We start from the raw sequence: 20,518 nt of genomic DNA, 5'->3' as shown, positions 1-20,518 counted from the left end.
AAGGAGTTCCTGCTGAGATCCCAAGGCCAGAAATTGTCACTCCAAAAGGATCTGGGTCAACCACTTGAGACTTATTTATAAGTCTGTACAGTCATTGTTAGAAGTCATCAACTGAACAACACAACCTTTGATGACCCATCTCTACTGAAGATTAACCTCTGAACTACGAGCAATGCTGAAATCCCAGTGGTGACTGTCTCTCTCTTGCTTTCTACAAAGACTCCTTGCTTTTATTTCCTATCTCTTTTCTATTGCCTGTCTTCCCTTCCCCATCTCCCTTAGTGACTAGAATTTGTAATAAACTGGTCAGGCAAACATTTGACCCATTGTGACTTACTGTCAGGTACACATATATTAAAGAACCTTCTCTCCCTCGTATAATTGGAGTGAGATAGGTGGTCATAGCCAGAAAGCTGTTGTCAGCAGCTCTATGTCCAGGTGTAGGCCAGTCACAGTCATGTTCCCCAGGGGTCCATCTTGGGAATATGCTCTTCAACATCTTTAGCAATGAGTTAGATAGTGGGATTGAGCGTACCCTCAGCAAGTTTGCTGATCATGTTAAGCTGAGTGGTGCAGTTGACACAATAGAAGAGAAGGGGGGGTCCAGAGGGACCTAGACACTCTCAGAACATGAGCACATGAGAATTTAATGAGGTTTAACAAGGCCAAGTGCAAGGTGTTTCACTGGGTCGAGGCAATCGCAGATACGAGTACAGACTAGGAGAAGAACTCACTGAGAGCAGTCCTGTGGAGAACTTGGGGATCCTGGTGGACAAAAAGCTGGACACAAGCCAACACTGCTCTTGCAGCCTGGAAGGCCAACGATACCCAGGGCTGCATTAACAGAATGGTGGCAGCAGGGTGAGTGAGGTGATCTTCCCTCTCTACTCTGCTCTTGCGAGGCCCCGTGTGGAGTACTGTGTCCAGGCCTGGGACCCCTAATACACCTCTCCTATGAGGAAAGGTTGAGGGAGTTGGGCTTGTTTAGCTTGGAGAAGTCTCCAGAGAGAGATCATTGCAGTTTTCCAGTACTTGCAGGGAGCTTACAAGCAGGAAGTGGACCATCTTTTTACACAGTCTGATAGTGATATGACAAGAGGGAATGGCTTTAAAATAAAAGAGAGTAGATTTGTGCTGGATGTTGGGAAGAAATCTCAGAGGGTGGTGAGGTACTGGGACAAGTTGCACGGAGAGGTTGTGGATGTCCCATCTCTGAAGGCATTCAAGACCAGGTTGGATGGGGCCCTAAGCAGCCTGATATAGTGGTTGTCAACCCTGCCCACAGCAGGCCATTGGAACTAGGTGATCTTTAAGGTCCCTTCCTACCTAAGCCATTCTATGAAATGAGAAAGTTTATATATTTATTGTATTTTAAGACCTCCAGTTGCCTCAGTAGAAGCTGGATTCAGATTCTGATGAGGCTGGTGAAAAACTTTGTGTTGACTTCAGTGGAATTTGGGTTGGAGCTCAGATAAAAATTAATAATATTACTGTAAGAACCTTCATCTGCCTTCTACAACATTCTGTCTCTAACAGCTTTTTTAGCTAAATGAAATGGTTGTTGTGTTTGAAGAAGAAAGCTTAAACATTTGCAGTATTTGTTAACACATTTTAGATCTCGCGATATATCATGCTCTTCATAAACTTTCATGTCCTGGAGGGAGGTTATAACTTAAGAACTTCAGCTGTCATTAAAAAAAAGTATTGCTTGGTCTTGAGATTACCCAAAGGAGCTAGCAAATATGAACAGTGAAAGAAAAAAAAGAGAGAAAAAAATAATAAAAAAATAAAGTGAAATAATGATTCTTAAGTCAATCTTGCATCCTCTGAGGGAGATGACTCAGGGTGGTGAATGTATATAATTCATTCTGGGGAAAAAGAAACTGCCTGACTGGGTATACACTTCTGTGTATTCTGTACATACATGGACAAATCACCAGTCCAGGTGAAGACACCTCTTCTCTTGGTGCTAAATTGGGATAATATGCCTGAGAAACATTGGAAAGGGGAAAAAAGAAATTGCATACATATTAAATACAAACTCTAGGTATCACGACCTTCAGATATCTTATTTGTTTTATTCATTTCTTTGTCTTTGCCACGGATTTTGTCTTTCTCTTGATAGGATTAAGATTTTGTGCTAATTAAATTTCTTTTAAAATACTCTTTCTTACTGTTTTCCAAACCTCTACAACTAAGTCATTTCAGATTCAATCAAATGTTAGTAGGTCTATAAAAGTTTATGTAAGTCATCATTTTGTAAGCACGGATCAACTTTAAGCAAAGGTGATCTTACATACCTCTGAGACTCAATTTGAATTTCACACGAATACATGTTACTTAATTGTATTTACTTGCTTAGATTATAAATAATTAAGAATGCCTGTCCAAATCTCCTGGTGCCACAATATGTCAATAACTATACTATCCTAGCAGTGTGCAATTAATTATTTTAACAGGAACTCAGCCAAACAATGTCCAATGGAGATTCTTCAATCTCATCATTACTGTAAGAAACAAATCCACAGTTTTTGCCAGAAATCTAAAAAAATGTACCTTCTGTGTCCTTCTTTCCTCTTTCTTTTCATCTGGTCTAAAATTGAGAAGACATATGGTTCAGCCCTTATTTGCTCTGTGCTGATTTGCTTTCAGATAGTGAAGACTTTGGGATTCATTTTTACAAAATGTTGCTAGTTCTCTTAACGCACGCCTAGAAAAAGATCACTTTCAATGTTTACAGATTCTTTAGAAGTCCACATTATATTTGATGCTATTGGATGATTTTATTTTCCTATTGTTTACAATTTTATATTTATATATATGTATTTACAAGTATACATGTACATATATATAAATCTTATTTTGGAATGCAAGATCAGGAAAAAAGTTAAATTAAGTGTTTAAATTATAAGATGAAAATTTTCTGATAGACTGTCTTTACTGAAAAACACTGTTCTGATCTTTTTTTTGCTACAAATCAGGACAAAGTAGTGGAAAATATGTTTTATTGTCTTTTAATTTTGACACACAGCTGTTTCTTTCATTATAAACAAACTTTCAGGAATACTACCTAAGAGTTCTATGTAGATTTACTAATATAAATATTAATATGTTATATGCATTAATATAATCAGCAAGGTTATACATGCAAGTGTGTTTGTATATAGCCTTGCTGGTCAATATCAATGTGATGAAAAAGATCTCTGAATATACATGACGTTACCTCAAACGTTTATGGAAACAGTGATAAGTGTTCCAGTCACCAACATTCATTTTGCACTGTGTTTGTATGCAACACTTGCCAGAAACCCAGGGGTTTGGGGGAGGGAGTTGTGGTTTTTTTTTGTTCTTGTTTTTGTTTTTGTTTTTTTTAATTTTGATATTTCAAGACAGATTTCCAGTATTCAGCAGTCTAATGTGGTGAACAATGTACAAGTGGTAATATATCTGTTCCGCATTCCAGTTCCTCCATCTATTAAAGCAATAAAAAAAAAAAAGGGCTTTTTCATGGCAAGGAGCATTAGCTCATATTTACCATTAAAACCCTTTGAAGTCTTCTGTCAGGTGCTGTAATTTGCCTCTCTGCTATTAAATGTGCTGATAGTTGTCTGATGTGATTAATGCATTAGATTTTCTAAAAAGTTGATGCCATTTTGTAAACTTTATTTTTCATCAACCCCTTAAAGGGTTCAAAGCAGAAAAGGTAATATAACAGCTAGTCTGTCTGGATAGTTGACTGTCCGCAGCTGTGGTCATAGTTACAAGTATTAGCTGAGAGCGCTGCTGGGTTACCATTTCTCATTTTTAGCAATAGGCTGGACCCTGAATCCCTTTTTAAAATATATCTCCAGTACAATCATGTCCACTCATTGACAAAACAGAGCTTTGCAAGTTAGAAGCACCTGTCCTCTCTTAGTTGAGAAAAGCTTCTGGTGTTTTGTGCTGACATGGAAATGCATCAAACTTGGTTTTGTGTCTCTCCATTCTATTTAACCATCATAATATTACTTATCTCAGGAATTAGCTGACACTCAAACATCTCAGAGAGGTATTTTATACTGTGTAAAAATACAATTCACTTCGACCTACTGAAATAAGCCTTTTTGAGAGCATATTTAAGTCTCATACTATATTATTAATTTCCTTCTTTAGGCTAAATTCTAATGCATGTATACCCAGTAGAGTAATGTATCTGAAGATTTTTTTTATTCCTGTGCATTCACAAATCAAAGTAATAGCATACATTCCTAAGAAATATTAATCTTGTTCATCTCCCTTTTTTTTCTGTCTTTTTTGTTGTAACATCCACACAATATTTCTTTAGAAAGGAGGTAAAGGAAAAGCAGAACATGAAATTCACCAAGATTAAGTACTAATAATATGATAATAGTAATCATATAATAAATGGTATTCTCATAATATCTGCTGTTGGTTTTGAACATAATGAATCATACAGCAATCGTGCTGTTGAAGAGCACATCATTCTTAAGCCTTTCATTATGGATGTGCTTTTTGTATTTCAAACTGAATGGTTCTATGGCTGTAGGGGGAAAAATAAGGCTGAAGTTTTATGAATCTAAAAGTTCAGGATGAGAATAAAAATTGGTATGGTGTTTGAAAGTGAGACTGCACACTTTATATTGTTCTTTGTCACAGAGCTACTAAAATCCTCCACCCTGCCATAGTGCACTAAGAATTTCTGAGACTTGGACAGTTATAGGCTCTATGTAATCATTAATGTCATATGAATAAATAAAGCCTACTTAATTCAACACTAATGAGATAAAGTGTGTTCAGACAGTTTTCAGCACTGAAGACCATATTCGCTCATAGTTCTGGTAGAATAATTGTTCATTGTTGTCGTTATGCAAATTATTTTCAACCATGTAGAACTCTTTCAACCATGTAGACAGCGAATACTAGCAATGCTGTGTGAAACTGTTGAAAATAACAATAAGAACTTGATATTTTTGCTAGCACTTATTATTTTGAGGTATTATAAATATAATTTTAGTTGCAACTGAGTACAGATACATTTTGAATTCGCCAAAATAACACGATAGCAAAGGGATTATGAAGAAGGAAGGCTAAATTGGGCTATGCTCACAGCCAGAGAGATGTTTAACTAATCCTGAAATACTTAATACACTTCAAAGCATTTTAACTTATTAAGTTCTTTTTCAAGAACCTTCCAAGTTTGCCTTGTTCTCTTCTTCACTGCTACTTATAGTGCGCACAGCATATGAACTTATCTGTCCAGTTATTGCATATTTCACCATGCTCTCTTCTCACTTCTGCCATTTTTATGGAAAGGAAGAAGGAGATTAGATTATGAACTTAATGGAAAGAGTCTGCTTCAAACTCTGCTCAAAACTGTAAGCTCGAAAGAGATTAAATTTAGCAGAAATGTTAAAGCTAAGTTGTGTATGTGTGGAGGCTTGCAGGCATGTGTTCTGCCATATATGATTTGACAAGGGCACATGTGAAAAATGGTATCAATTCGGACCCCTGTGTTTGTGAAAACTTTTCATCATTTTTGTCATATGAAGGTTTGAAAGCAGTCAGGACAGTGGTGCTACCTCTAGAGCAACGTTCTCTCTCATCCTAACCACGGGCGGCTCAGCCTATTGGTTGTAAATCTTACAATAAGCATTCTCCTGCCTCTGAGGTCTTCCAGGGAGCAATCCTGGCTCTGATAGGTATCTGATCGAACTGAAAAGTGTAGATATTTTGCATTTTCATTTATTTTACCATGCTAGGCTGCAATTCTGGCAAAGAAAGATGTAGTCTCAAGTTTTTGAGCATTTTCACTTGCATTTAAATGCACAGTAACTAGATCAAGTGGAAATATCCCCTTGTGTCTGTGCTTTATATTTTTAAACTAATAGAGACATAGTGAAAACGTTGCACTCATAATACTTTTCTAAAACCTGCACAATGTCACAGTGACAGGATACATGTTCTCAGTCACTACTCTAAACCGCTGGCTGATCTCCCTGTTTTAATATCAGGAGTTATATTTATGCAAATTAACATGTTGTAAAAGTTGCCTGTCATCCATAGTTCAGAACTGAATTTGCTTAAATATTTGTGAACTTATCACCTCACTAAAAAAAAGAAAAAGAGGCAGCTAAATTAAGACTAAACCTTCTTACAATAAAAGTAAGAAATAAAATTTATTAGTATACTTAAATACTGGTATGTTCTTCAGAAAAAAAAAAAAATCCATGATAAATAGACTGAACTGTGAGAAGGTAGGAGAAGGAAAAAAATAGAAGTCCAAAGTTCATTTCATAGGAGACATTAATAAAAACCGGATGACGTGCAGCGAAGGAAATTAGCTCCTAGTGTATATGGACGTGAATAATGCTGGAGGATGTATCGTATAACTTAATCAGATAGGCTGTAACAGAAAGATGCAACTGTGGTTTCCTTAATGACCAGTGGGTGATGTAATCAAATGCTAAATGCATATTGTCAGGTTCTGACAAGTTTCTATCAAGGCGAAGATGGAGTATCACTTAACCAGGAGCTGAGGCTGATAACACATCCTCTCCCCGGTGGAAGGAGGTAGGAGTAGACAGGTTTCTATAATGCTGTTGTGACATGAAGTAATCTTCCTGTGTCATTCTCTAATGTAAATATCACGTTCCCTCAGGGTATGTGTCTGCTGAGATCGGCAGGCTATGAAGTTATTAGTGCTGCTGTCTTGGCCACAAGGCACAGCCAAGGCCACCACAGCGTGGGCCTGCAGGAAGCTCCTGCCCCAGGATGACTCTGTGCGTGGGAAGGAGGACTCAGTCCTTGCTGGCTTCGTGGCACGGTGTAGGCACCAGCCCTTCGTTCACCAGATCAGTGATACAGCGGCAGTTTCATTGCAGGTTACTGTAGTGAATATGAGAGCCAAACAGAGTGAAAACTAAGATTCACTGAGTTCGCTGATAATCCTTGGCTTTGCATTTTAATGCATATTACTAGTTGAGTGCTAGATTGTGTTCTTATGACAGAGCAGATTAGGAAACCATTTGCATGTGAATCTCTCTAAATCAGTGCAGTTTCCCTGGTAACAAATGGAGAACCAAGCTCCAAAATTTGCTAGTTGCCATTAAAATGTGTGCAAGTGGGGAGCGTGTGTTCTTTTTACAAGTTTTTATTAAAGGAAAAAAAAGGACTGCAAAACTTAACAAGATGCCTGATTTACATAAAATGAGGGGTTGAGGAAATGAAATTGGTTCTTCAACCAGCAGCACTTAACTTATACAAAAATCTCATTTCTAGTCAAACAAGACCAGGATATTTTGCAGTTAGAGTTTTGCTTTCTGGCTATTGAAAATGAAACTTGCTATTGCTTATTATTTTCAGGGAAGCTGACAAGAAATGGCATTTCCATCAGGACCTGCTTTCCTAGCTTCCTTAGAAGCCAGCTGGGAAGGCTTGAAGTTAATTTTGCTGGAGACACAACAGGGCTTCCCAGCTCCCATCTGTGGCTCTGCAGTCAGTTCCTCACCCTGTTTTGGTTTAGCCCTCAGAGAGGTTCTTATGGGTTCCCCATCGCTCCACAACCATTGACTGGATTGAGCCTGAAGCTGATTAGAGCATCCCTAGTCATTTTCTGAATGTGTAGTATCTGCTCTTTTCCTTCAGTGATTTCATGAAGCTTTTTATATGTTACCTCAGTGGTTTTGGTGCTCACTTTTTCAGGGACTTCTCCATAAAATATCTAATAATAAATCTGCCTCATTAAAAATTAACTCCAGAAATATAACTGAAAACATGTAAGCAAGCAGGTGAAAAACAATCTTTTTTCCTTCTTTCTTTGCCTGTTTAATTTGCTGGATCTCTGTTTAATAATCTCCAGTTTGCAAGTTATCCTAATTAAGCATAAGTTCGGATGTGGAGCAAATTGAAGCTCCTGTTGCCCTCAAATGCACATATGAAAAAAAAAATCCAAATAAAAAGATTTCCTCTCAGTAGAAAAGCATCTCTCTTGTTCAGAGGTGTAATTTTTGTAAACGTTAAAATCGTAAAATAGGCTTTGTAATAAATAAAAGTAATTACTGTTCAGCAGTCACTTAGCAGCCAGCTAAGCTCCTTCTGCAGCTGAACAGAGCTTTGCTTCATTTTATCAGACTAGAGTGATTTTTCATGTCATGCTGGGTTTTCTTTCCATTAATGAGCCATACAATAATCAGGGGAAAAAAAAAGGAAAATTGTATTTGAATACAGAAGATCTGTGTTACTGAATGTTCATATCCTCAACACGAGCAAGCCTTATCTTTATCTCTTTTTATTATTATTACCATACCTCTGAAAGTAGTGGCACAATTAGAAAGGGTCTTGCAAGTCACTGAGTTGAGTAATGGAATTCAAGTGCCCTAGGAGGTGAGTTGTGAACTTATACATTTCCAAATTCCCTCCTCATCCTTGTGGTTGTGGTTCAGCTTCTTTAGAACACACCTTAAACCTGCCCACTGATATACATAATTCTGTGAAATAAATAAAAACAATATTATCATTGTGTTTATTTGTTCTTAATGAAAGATTAATCTTTTGGTTGTTTGTTAGTGCCATCAGACACATACGCCTAATAATTGGGGTTGGGAGCATCACTTTTACGTTCTCAAATCTCCCTGATATTTAAACCAGTAATTTGAGCACACTTTTATTCAAAAATTAAATTCTCTCTTTTTCATCCCCCATTTCACAAGCTAGTGGATTTACTAGACAGCTAACATGAAAGCATGTAAGAATGTTTTTCTGTTTCAGAATTACATTTACATGTACATTACATTTACATGTAATTCTGTATCTTTATTTGCAGGAGGAGCATCATACAAATGACAAAATTTTGTTTGACTTTGAAGGACACACTGAAACGTTCCTAGGTTGTAATTACATTTCCAGTTCCCTGTCAGCATGTGCTGATTGCCTTTTGCAACTTCCTTGGGGTTTTGTCAATCCATTGATTAAGAAACACTCAAAGTGGATTTGTACTACATTTGAATAGCTGATACCATTTGATTAGAGCTGAATGCTGATATGACCCACCGTAAATAGCAATTTCTAAAGCCTGAAGTATTTCATGATGAGTCTTGTGACATCAACTATTTCTCATTTCTCTGGACCTTTTCATGGCTACCCTATAGGGGTAGTTGTTTGCAGAAAAAAAACAGAACATGCAGTGACTGGACTGGAGCTAAAAGGCAATAACATCACAAATTGTTCCTTAAAAGAAGCAAAATTCCTTAAAGTACCAAATTCCATGCTAGTTGTTCCTGCTCTTTGCTATATCTAGCTCAACCAAGTTCTTGTGCTCTTATTTTTGACAACACAAGCAGCGTTACAGCGTACAGTATGTAAGAAGCAGCTTCTTCAGAATAACCCCATCCATTGGTCTGAAAGACAGAACCAGATTTGCTCAGTGGGCTCCAGTAAGTTGCTGGCTGCTGCCAAGGGCAGCAGGATAGTGCGTGAGCTTCAGAGCTTTGGCTGAATTTGGGATCAAATTCATGCAGAGAAATATTAAATGGAAAACTTGTTTATAAACACTAAGTAAAATGTCCTCCTGAGAGCGACCTTTGATAACTTCACATACTTTGCAGTAAAACTGCTGTGTGACTGCACAGAATTTTAAATTGGTGAAATACAGAATTTAGTGGAAGGACTTGAAAACAAATGCTTTAGTGCATGGCTTATACAGTGCTCTCTTACATCCCTGTGTGGGGAGTGAGGGAGGAGTAACGTATGCTAAGTTAGAAAAAAGGCTATAATCTTTTAAAGATAATTTTAAAATGTGTTTTCATTTCTCAGTACTTAATTTCAACATAATTATTGGTCAATTATTATTATAATTTGTTACCATTAGGGCAAGTACTCATTTGGATAACTATACTAATATGTTTGTAATTAGACTATGAAATTAAGTAGATTTGGAAGAAAATTGTTAAAACTCTTTTTCTCAGGTTTCATAAATATATATTTTTTTATTTCTCAGTTTTTTTCAAGTGTCTCAACATTTTGATTGAAAACTCACTGCAGGTGATAAAGAAAGATTTTTAGACTAAAGATAATATCATGAACATGAAGATTCACATGGATTAAAAGGGCAATTTCCCTCTCAAGCAAATAATACGCAATTACGAGAACCTTTTTTTTTGAAGTTTTCCATAAACAAACAAATGTGTGTATGCTCATGGGAATAAAATATGTCACTGAATTGTAGTGTGCTACATAAACCTGAGATTATTCAGATTCATTCCTACCTTTAGTCAGAACAATTTTATTCATTGTATTTATAACCTGAACCATAGCTGCTGTATATTACATTTTTTTTTAATATGACTGAACAAGGAATGAAAATCCAGTCTAAAACTTCCTAAAATGATGTTCCCCACTCTTCTGAATTAATATAATCTTTGTGTGACTTACTGACATTCTGAAAAAAGGGCTATGAAGGTACAACAAAGTGGAGAAACTTTTAAATGTGTCCAAAGTTCTGAGATAATATGGACAAGCTGTACAGAATATTTACTAAAGGGATTTGAATTTGTTACATTGAAATATATTTGAAGTTGAACATATCCCAAGGAAATAACGGCTAAATATCACCATAATATAATGCCTTTAAAACTGAGTGAACCATTTTAATGAAAAAAAACCCATATAATAGTCTAATATTTACAAACCTGTCCTTTAGCAGAACCAGAAAATCCCTGAATCCAAGGAGTTACAGAAGGGATCTGCTACATAAATCAAGACCCCTTTGTCACGGACTTGCATTTGTCCTTGACCATCAGTGAATGTCTTTGCCTTGTAATTGCACTATGGTTGTACCAAATGTTATGTCCTCAAACTCACTTGCAATTCTTTGCAGCTGCTGCTTGGCAGAGCCTGAGTGGTGGCAGACTGAATTAAAGGAGAATATATGGGTTGTCCACAGGCAGCCTGTTCCAGTGCTTACTGGCATGGCCATTAGTATGTGTTTTCGAATGACTAATGTGGATCTTTCATGCTCAAATTAAAACGTGTGATTTGTTTCCTATGCACTACAGTATAGGAAACAGATAATTTGATAATTTTCTTCCTCTTTGTGGATGTTATTTCTGTGCTTAAAAGCTATTGCCACTGCTATTTTTTTCTTCTAGCTTTTATTATTGTTATTGTTTTTGCTGGTGATTTTGACTTTTCCTGAGCCAACCATTCTGTCTTTTCTTACCTCTTTCCACTATTCCCTGTGGCTTATTCCCATTTTCTTGAACTGCAGTGCCTGCACAAAGTATTTCAGCTGAGGCAATAGAAACGCTCAAAAAGACAAAGGTGTTATACGCAAGATTTAAATTCATTAATTTATTTTAGGAATTTCTCCAGATATTCATGCAAAATGATTTTTCAGAACAACTCATAATTTCACGTAATTCCTGTGTACAGAAGCTTTAGATCATTAGCTATAAATTTCAGAAAAAAATAAATGCACATGCATTTAAATGATTAGCCTTTATCTGAGCCAAGGAAATGTTCAGTACAAAACTATTTTGTATTTTGGAATAACTTTTTTCCAATAAATCTGAAAAGTCACAGCTAACATTTGGTGTCACTTATTTATCATTTGATTAGAAAATCAGATCTTGTTCTTAAAAGCAACATAAAATTTCAGGTGAAAAAATATATTTGGAAAAATGTTTTTGTTCTTCCTAGATCATATGCATTTCTTAGTTAAAGTAGAAAATCTGAAGAGTTACTCAGGTAAAAAATCCCTCTTCATATACAGGAACTCCTTGGGGCACAGCAGTTTTCCATACAAGCTAAATATGGAAAATGAATGAGCACTGTTGGGGAGTTAATATCATACATGAATGGCAAATTCTTAATTGGAAATATATCTCTTGTGTAGCTGCTACTGGAAGAAATCACATTCATCATGGCTGTTGGTTCCAAAATACTATTGTAACCGTCTTGCATTCAGTACGTGGATACAGTGAAGTGGGCTGAAGTCTACTTGAACCACTGAGGCTCAAAGTGTTGTGTTCAGTCCAGGCAGAGGCCAGCCCCCAGTGGTGTGCTCTGGATGTCAGTACTGGGGATAGTGCTGTTTAACACCTTCATTCATAACCTGGGTGATGGGATGGAGTGCATGCTCAGAAAGGTTTCAAATGCAAAACAGGAAGGCGTGCGTGATACACTGGATGGTTTTACTGTCCTTCTGTAGCACTCTTGTCAGCGTGGAGAAATATGGTCAAGCAAGAATGCCATGAAGTTCAATTGGATATGCTAAGTCCTGTCTAACAGCATTTCAAAAAGCTAAAATAACAACCTCTTTCCAAAATTTTTGTATTCTCAATTGACTGTCAGTCAAAATCCTCTTGAATAACAACCTTGAACAGATTCTTAACTGGTAAATTGCTCTGAAGCAGATATAGAAAGCATGTAGATAGAAAACTTGCTTTGGAAGGTATAAATAAAATATGTCGCCTCTTTTATTTACCCTGTATTTCTGAAGGGTGCATTCAAGCAAAAGTTTCTGATACAGATCTGATCTGAATGTCCGTGCTCTCAAAATTCATCAACTGTGCTCGCTCACTAATTTTTGCATTTTTGATAATGAAACTACGAGACTTACGAAAGACTTTAAGCACCTACATACTAATTTTGGGAAGCATTTTCTTGTTTGATCATGCTTCAAAATCTGAAAAAGTGATATCTATCATTACAAAATAAATTGTATTAAGAATAAGGACAGGTCTGACTATCTGTCCTTGGATTCATTGTGGGGCTGTGCCCTATGGATAACAGTTCTGGTGGGAAACTGAGGAGATGCCTGTGCTTGTGTTCACAATACAGCATACATATAGCTAAGAAAAATACTTCCTTTCCTTTGGCTCTCTGTTCTACGTCTGAGAAGGAAGCTATTTTATTGAACCAAAATATTTCATGTGTTGCACTTACCATAGCAGAGGAGTTGTATTAAGCATAAAGCATTTACACATTTGCCTGTAAATATCTGGAATGCTTTATTTCTTGGCTGGTAGTACTTCTATCAGTGTTAGAACACCAGGTGGTACTATTCAAGAAAGTACTTCGTGTTTGTCAGCGTCTTTTTTAATAGAAAAGGTCAATAGAAATTGTTTTAATCTACTTTTTTTTTTCCTCTCCTTAAAACAAGACATATTTTGAGTGGAAACAAAACTGGTTGTATGTGCTGTTTCTGTTGATGCAACCTTAATTGATCTTTTTTTTTTTTTTAACTGCTAAAAATAAGCCACTGAAATCCAGTATTCTGAGTTCTGTGTACCCAAGCAAGGGATAAGAAGTTCAGGTGCAGAAAAGCAAGTTGAATGTTTCTGAATAACAGTCTGAAAGCCAGCTGATCTACAGAGGTATCCTGTGCATAAAATCTCTGCTAATGGAAGACTGTTCATTCTGTATTTGTACTGAGCTTATGCTATTAACTAGTAAGTCTGCAGCTGAAGAAACATCCAGCTGCTCTTTCAGATAAGCTGGTTTAGAAACAGATTGGTCAGTAATTTTTTCCTTTCCCTTCATTTTACCCATAGATGTTATCTCACATGATTCTTACTGATACTTTGACATTCTGTGTTTAGCACATTATATATATATTGTATATAGTTCTACATTTATCATTATTATTTAGCTTTTTATGCCTATTAAATATTCAGTAATTTGTATATCTAGAGATACCTCCACATAGTTAAACATTTTCTGGCATGATGTGGAGCTGCTACAGATATAAGAAAATTGGCCGGAGATTGTTGGTATGTTATTGAAATTAGATCCAACACAGAGAACACCCTTGAAAAGGTGACTATATTTGACAATCAATTAGCGTACCAGTGTTAAATTATGCTAAATAGATTGGCTAAAATACACTTTGAAATTAAAGTAATTATTGAAATGGCCCCACATGCTGTTCATCATGGATGTGACCATGTTAATTAGCAGGTGGCCAGAGCAGGAAGATATGTTTGAAGTGGCTATTCTACTCAGATGAATGAAACATGATCACTCCTCTTCAGCCAAAAATCTTTAGAGTCCTTTTTGCATTCCTTCACCCTCCATGCTGGGGCTGTGATGCTAATGATGAGGGGTCAGTACTGAAGAGCAAATTTTTCTGTGTCCTCCTCCTGCTACAGAAGGTTTCACTGCCCAAGTGGCGTGAAGCCACTGCCTCCTAGAGCCTCTGCTCAGCGAGGCACAAGGCAACAGGCACCGTGCAGCCTTCCCTGCTTGTCAGCAGTGCTGTGGCAAAAGGACTGTGGGGCTAGTGCCAGACCTGTCTCCTCTGCAGCCAATGCAGACAGAGCTGTGAGCACCCCAGACAGGCACTTCTCACCCACAGGATGCTGTGCCCTTCTTAAAATGTTTGCTGCCAGCAAGAGAGAAGAAATGGTGGTCAGGTATCTGAAAAATACCCATACATGAATGTTTGAATGCCTTTTCAGTAGGTTATTTCCCTAAGCCAGTTTTGAGGGAGCTTTTTAAATGCAGAAAAGGAATATGAGCTTGCATCAAATTACTCTAGATAAATTGTATAGCAACTGAAGAAAGATGGAGCTTTCTTCAAATTGTATTTAGGGGACAAAATCATTCTGCTCAAGAGAAAAAATATTTTTTTTCTTTGAATCAAATGATTATTGTTCACTTGCAGAGACCCATGAATCGTACAAACTTAATAAATGATGTAGCTGTTCTCCAAGTTTTGTGGTACAGATGTACCTTATCTTGTAAAAACAAAAAACAAACAAACAAAAAAAAAGAAAACCCACCTTTTTTTCCTGAAGCTTAGTGCTGCCCTTCTAAAAAAAAACATACAAGCAAAAAGGTCTTCCAAGAGAATCAGAGGATTTCACTGAGGAAGGACTGAACTTCTTTTAAATATCAATACTGATTATTAGTAACAATGAAAACACACTCACACACACACACACAGACACACACACAATAGCAGCAAGAAAAGCTCTTTTTATTCAAAGGTGTAGCACTACTTTTATAATACTTGTTATCCACTATTGCCATCTAAAGCTTACTCCCTTAATGCTGATTGGATATTTTTGCTGAGGCATGTAGCAGTGAAGCATGAAGCAGTATTTTCCATCTACTGACATATCAAAAGGTAGCTTATCGGATCATCTTAGTTTGCCATTTTCCCTGCGTCACGGGTACATTCTTTGGTCAACTAGTCCCTGTTCCTTCGGGGAGGGGGCCTTTCTCGTTACATCTCGTATCCTCGCAACCGCCTATTACAACAGTAACAACAACAACAAAGCCCAAACTGTCTTTCAACAATAAAAGGAGAATGTGTGTATAATCGCTCAGTCCTGCCTCACAAGCAGGCTTCTGACTGTCGTGTGTTGTTTCTGCTTGTTTAAATCATCCTGTAGTACCAGCATGTAGTCAGGAGTGGCTGTCATTCTCCTCCCTTTGATTGAATTGAAATAACGAGATTTTGGAAAGCATAGATTTAAGAATAAGTGCAAGCTGACATGAGCAGTTGGACCTAGATTTTGAACAATGTGAAGATGTGGGGGATGATGCCAGAATGACATGTCTTTTGGGATGTTTCTGGGCCCTTCTGTCTCCTGGATTTCCCTGCTGGGCTACAGCATGGTGCACAGCTGGGAAGCTTGATGTTAGAGATTTCTGGCCCTACTGATGGTTTTTTCTGGTAGGGATGGTGCTCAGTAGCTCAACTGAAGTGGCTATGGAAAGTGAGGCTCTTGATTCGGTTTTTCATGCTTTGCACACAGCTAAACCTGTTGGATAGCAGCCCACATCACTGATCAGCTCATGGAAAGCGTCACAAATTCAGACGTTTAGGACAGTCCATCTGCAGTCCTTTGAGCTGTTTCAAATCATCGTGAAGCTTAGACCGTGAGCAATGAAATGCAGCACATACGGTGCTGATGGAGCACTCTTTGGCATGAGCTTAGGCTCTAAACTTACTGTGCATTTGCAGGCAGAGATCAATTATAGATTTTAGCATATGCATAAACATTTCTTAGGAGAGCAGCTTGTCCAAAGCAGTTACAAGAATGCTTTTGGTGAAGTGTTGTGGTATAAACTGTCAGAAGGGCTCTTTAACAGACCATCAATTGATAATCTATGCACATGAAATATCTGTGTTTTATCACTGAAAGTAGATGGGAATTAAATTGTTACCTTGTTTCAGCTATTTAATTTTGGAAATTGCATACTTTCCTTTCCTACCAGCTGATTCCACATTCATTTTCAGCACTTAACCGGTCCTGGCACAGGAGCATGTTACAGAAATGGCAATTGTTGTCTGCTGCGCCATCAGCCTTGGTGGTAGATGCCATGCTTTGTCTAAAAGCAACCAGAGGCCTTGTCTCCCACTTGATGAGTAGCCTGATTCTGTTATCTTGAGTGTATTATGTGTGGCTTCCTTGTCCGGTTACTTTTTTGCCTGACCTTGGTTTTCCAAGTGCTGTTTAATACAGGCTTCTTTTCACTAGCACTCTAGCTTCAGCACTTTTCATGAATGGTTCCCATGGCTGTGTACGGCTGTCCTGCACTCTGTTTCCTTTGTCCCCAGGCACAACGTTTGCACCCTCTTGCGCACCGAGATCTCTGCCTCCTCCACCATGCTGTTGTCCTGAAAATACAAATCATAACTTGGAGAAACACTGAAATTCAGGAGAGGTGCATTCTCTGAAACAGGTAGCTTCTTGTCACTATTTATCATTGTTGTTTATTTAGTGTCAGATATAATTTAAATGATTGAAAGCATGGCAAAAGTTATTAACTGACTGCTTCACTTGTAAATATTTTGGGAACTGCCACCTCCATACATGAGATCACAAAGTCTTTTTGAGCTGTATATCAGAATGGAACAATTTGACATGTTTAAATTACAGGTCAAAAACTGAATAAATGAAGACACTGACTAGTCAGTCTTTCTTCCTAATGAGCATTCTCTACCACAGTAGCAGAGCTGCCAATTACTGGCCACTTGTTCTGGCTACTCATTAAGTATGTTTCTGCACAAACCTCTTATGATTTGGCACATAGCCAGATCAAATTCAGATTTTCACCATGTCCAGGATAATGCTGTCACTATTTTGATAGGCATGTAAGCTGTAAGTTTCCTACATCCAAAGCAAATGCAGTAATATGGGCATGACAAAAGGGCACTTGCTCTTCTTGCTGCCAAGAAAATCATTGGAGAAGTGACTGAATTTGACAGTAGTAGACGAATTTCACTTTATTTAGCTTGAATTATGTCACTGAGTGAAATAGTTACTAGATATCATTCTACCCCTTAGAGCGGTTTTGGGGAAGTAACATGCAGCAGCTATAGACCAGTGTTGCCTCTCTAATTTGCTTTCAGCGGTTCACTGCAGTTTGCAAAAACTGTCTCTTTAAGTATTTCAGAAAGGTTGAGGAGAACAGATTGCTCCATATGTATGTCCATTAGGATTGTGATTTTTAGAGATTTTTTTTTTCAATTTGATCTTTAGGTTGCTATACTCAGGCTGTTGCATGGTAAAGAAAGGTCAAACTAATTTTAGAGTTACTTATTGCATTTGAGAAAACTACTGAATTTGCTTACTATTTGTCATAGCCTTCATTTGAAGCACATTGTTCATTAAAAGATTGTCTTGTTAATTCACACTAGCATGCAAATGTCATCATAGAATCCAAAATATTTTTCTGAATTAGTTCCTCACTTCTAGCATAATTATTTTTTGAAAAGGATTATATAAATAAATAACCTTTTCTTGAGCTTAGGCAAATAAATCAGGCTGTAAGAAATCCTACATCTGCAAAATAAACACATTGGCTTCCCTGTATTGGAACTAATATTTATCCTATATAGATAGGTACCAACTAAGGATGGGTCTCACCTTGGAGTTGTCTTACTCCATAGTAGCAGCATTACATATTTGGAAGATGAGTGCAGTATTTTGAGTTCATGGACTCTGTTTCAGATTAACTTGTACTGGGAACTATATAACTTTCACTCATTTTGGTTTATGGAATCAAGCAGCGAGATATTACAGTCTCTGTTGTGTTGTCAGAAGTTCCCTGCTGAATGCCAGAATTTTATATTCACTAAAATAGCTAGATCGAGAAGTCATCTCTCGTTGGAGATAACATATCCAGCTCCTTATGTGAATGTTGTCTTTATATGAAGTGCTTCATGGGCAGTCCACCGTTGTACAGTCCCTCAGACTCACTGTCTCTTTAATGCAGTGAAACGTCTTCATTCCCAGAAGTCTTTTGGAAGATCTCCAGAAGATTTTGTTTTCTTTTTTTCTGACTGGATCTGAAACTTATGGAATCAAATTGGCAACGCTTACAAAACAGAAGAGATTGTATACAATATGAGATTACATGTAATCATTTGTGGCATGTACTATATCCACCCTAGTCCCTGCTTCAGTCATGTGTGAGTACTTCCACAGTTATGCTAAGCCGGTATTCTTCCAGCTACCATTTTGACTTACCTAAAGTAAGGCAAGACATTTGTGCAAGGAATAAAAAGATCATAAGGCATTCTGTCAGTTTTATTGATTTCTCCCATGAGTTTCGCTGCCCTCCAGACCTCAAAAGCCCTTATTTATCCCAGAAACCTTGGAATTTACAGACTGACTTTGTTAAAGCACTGCTGAACTTTAGAATCCTCGTAAGAATGCTGGAAATCTTCAGAAAAGCCTTCTATGATATCAGCAAATATCTCCCATGAGATACCTTCCAGCACACTGGAAAGTGTTCAGCGGTGATAAAAGTGTGTGCTATTCTCATTTAGATTTCTTGCTTGGAAAACATGAAGTCTATGAAACTTTTTATTCATCCTAGTATGACATATATTACTGTTACATTTTCAGATCCAGTCAACCAGAATGTGTGGTTTTTGAAGGTTATTTTAGATATTTTAATGGTGAATTCAATCATCTTTCAGAAAGTGCTGTTTTTGTAGTAAACCCTTCTTCTATGAACAAAGGTAGAAGAACTGAATTTTCTGGGTTCCTGTGGAAATTTTCAGTAATACTCAGTCCGAAAATATCTGTTTAAGGCATTTTTATCAGAAACGGATTCCCAGCCATGTTTAGTTATTACTTTGGATTTTATGCTCTGTTTCTCCTGGCTTTTCTCAGTGTTTTCTGTTTTTCATACTCCTTCATTTTAGGAATTTGTGATAGTCTGCTGGGCTTCCTGGTTTATTAATTATTGTGTTTTCAGTTTTTCTGTTGTGTTGGAACAAAGGGCTAGGGGACAAATTAAAGACATCTGTTATACCAGTTTCAAGAAGTTTAAATGGGCCTGATGGAGGGAAAGAAGACAGACTGATTTTGAGAGACTTCACTCTTCCTTCTAGAGATAAATCAAGCTGAGAAAGGCAGATATACATACAAAGCCAGAATGAGAAGTGCGAAAGATTTTATACTTAATTAAGCTTATAATTAATTATTATTTCTGTCTCTATGAATGACAGCACAGTTGGCAACACCTTATATATAAAATGGTATTCTCCCATTAATTTTTATAAGACTATAGTCTCTGCTTGGAAAATAGGTTATTGAAGTATTAAATATTTTAAAATGTAATAGAAACGTATTTAATATATTCCCTTTTATCATGCCATGTATTTCTTATATTTTTTTGATTCATAACCTTTCATAATCATTTTTGTTCTAACATCTGTATACATTAGTACAGGTTGGGGGTTCACCTGCTGCAGAGGAGCTCTGTGTAGAAGGACCTGGGGGTCCTGGTGGGCAACATGTTGGCCACGAGGTAGTTGTGTGCCCTTGTGGCCAAGAATGCCAATGATATCCTATAGTGCCTTAAAAAGACCGTGGCTAGTAGGTCAGGGAGGCGAACTTCACTCTGTGCTCTGCCCTGGTGAGGCCACACACAGGCCTCACCAGGCTGCCCAGAGAGGCTGTGGAGTCTCCTTCTCTGAAGGTACTCAAGACCTATCTGGACACCTGCTGTAGGCAACCTGCTATAGCAGGGGGATTGGACTCAGTGATCTCCAGAGGTCCCTTCCTACCCCTGCAATTCTGTGATTTGGTGATCTCTTTTCATATGTTCTCCCCTACTTGCAGTGGCTTGTGTTCTTTTCCTTTTTTTTTTTTTAACTTTAATTTTAATTTTTATTTGCCCTCAAACAGGGCCTAAACAGCTTCTGGCTCACTTGAAGAAACTGAAGAGAGACTGGAATGAATATAGGAATATAAGGGGAACTGAGGGGAAATTAACTGAGCCTGAGAAATGTTGCAAAATAAGAATCATCCTGTAAATGAACCTCCAGGGACCATAGCAGAACACAGTTCAACTGGAAACTTTCAGTGTGCTAAGACAAAAAGATGATTCTGAACATCCCAGGAAGGAAGTACATAAAACTAGAGTACTTTCCAATTCACTCCTAAGTAAATCAAGGTAGAAGCCATGTTTGGCTGACTCAATTAGGAGAATGCAGCAATGAACAGAACTCTGTAATAAAACAGCATTTGATTAGGGAGACAATGTACAATTA

The 20,518-nt window shown here is 37.4% G+C and overlaps 2 long non-coding RNA genes across 3 annotated transcripts in view; one reads left to right on the top strand and one right to left on the bottom strand.

Annotated features, from left to right (window-relative positions):
- The window catches only part of LOC110400011, a 108,850-nt gene extending 92,164 nt beyond the window's left edge, over positions 1-16,686 (top strand). Inside the window, exon 3 of the long non-coding RNA XR_002439528.1 lies at positions 16,568-16,686. This is a non-coding gene — a long non-coding RNA (uncharacterized LOC110400011). The remainder of the gene's footprint in view (positions 1-16,567) is intronic.
- Positions 2,059-14,962, bottom strand: LOC110400010. Of its 2 annotated transcripts, XR_002439526.1 has the most exons (3): positions 14,781-14,962; positions 8,306-8,486; positions 2,059-6,885 (listed from the first exon to the last, which is right to left on the bottom strand). It is a non-coding gene; the product is annotated as an uncharacterized LOC110400010 (long non-coding RNA). The 2 variants fall into 2 exon arrangements; XR_002439527.1 differs by lacking the exon at positions 8,306-8,486.

Source organism: Numida meleagris, chromosome 5 (assembly GCF_002078875.1).
Source record: "Numida meleagris isolate 19003 breed g44 Domestic line chromosome 5, NumMel1.0, whole genome shotgun sequence".
NCBI lineage: Eukaryota > Metazoa > Chordata > Aves > Galliformes > Numididae > Numida > Numida meleagris.
Note: the sequence above shows the minus strand (reverse complement) of the source record. Positions and strands in the feature narration are given on the sequence as shown.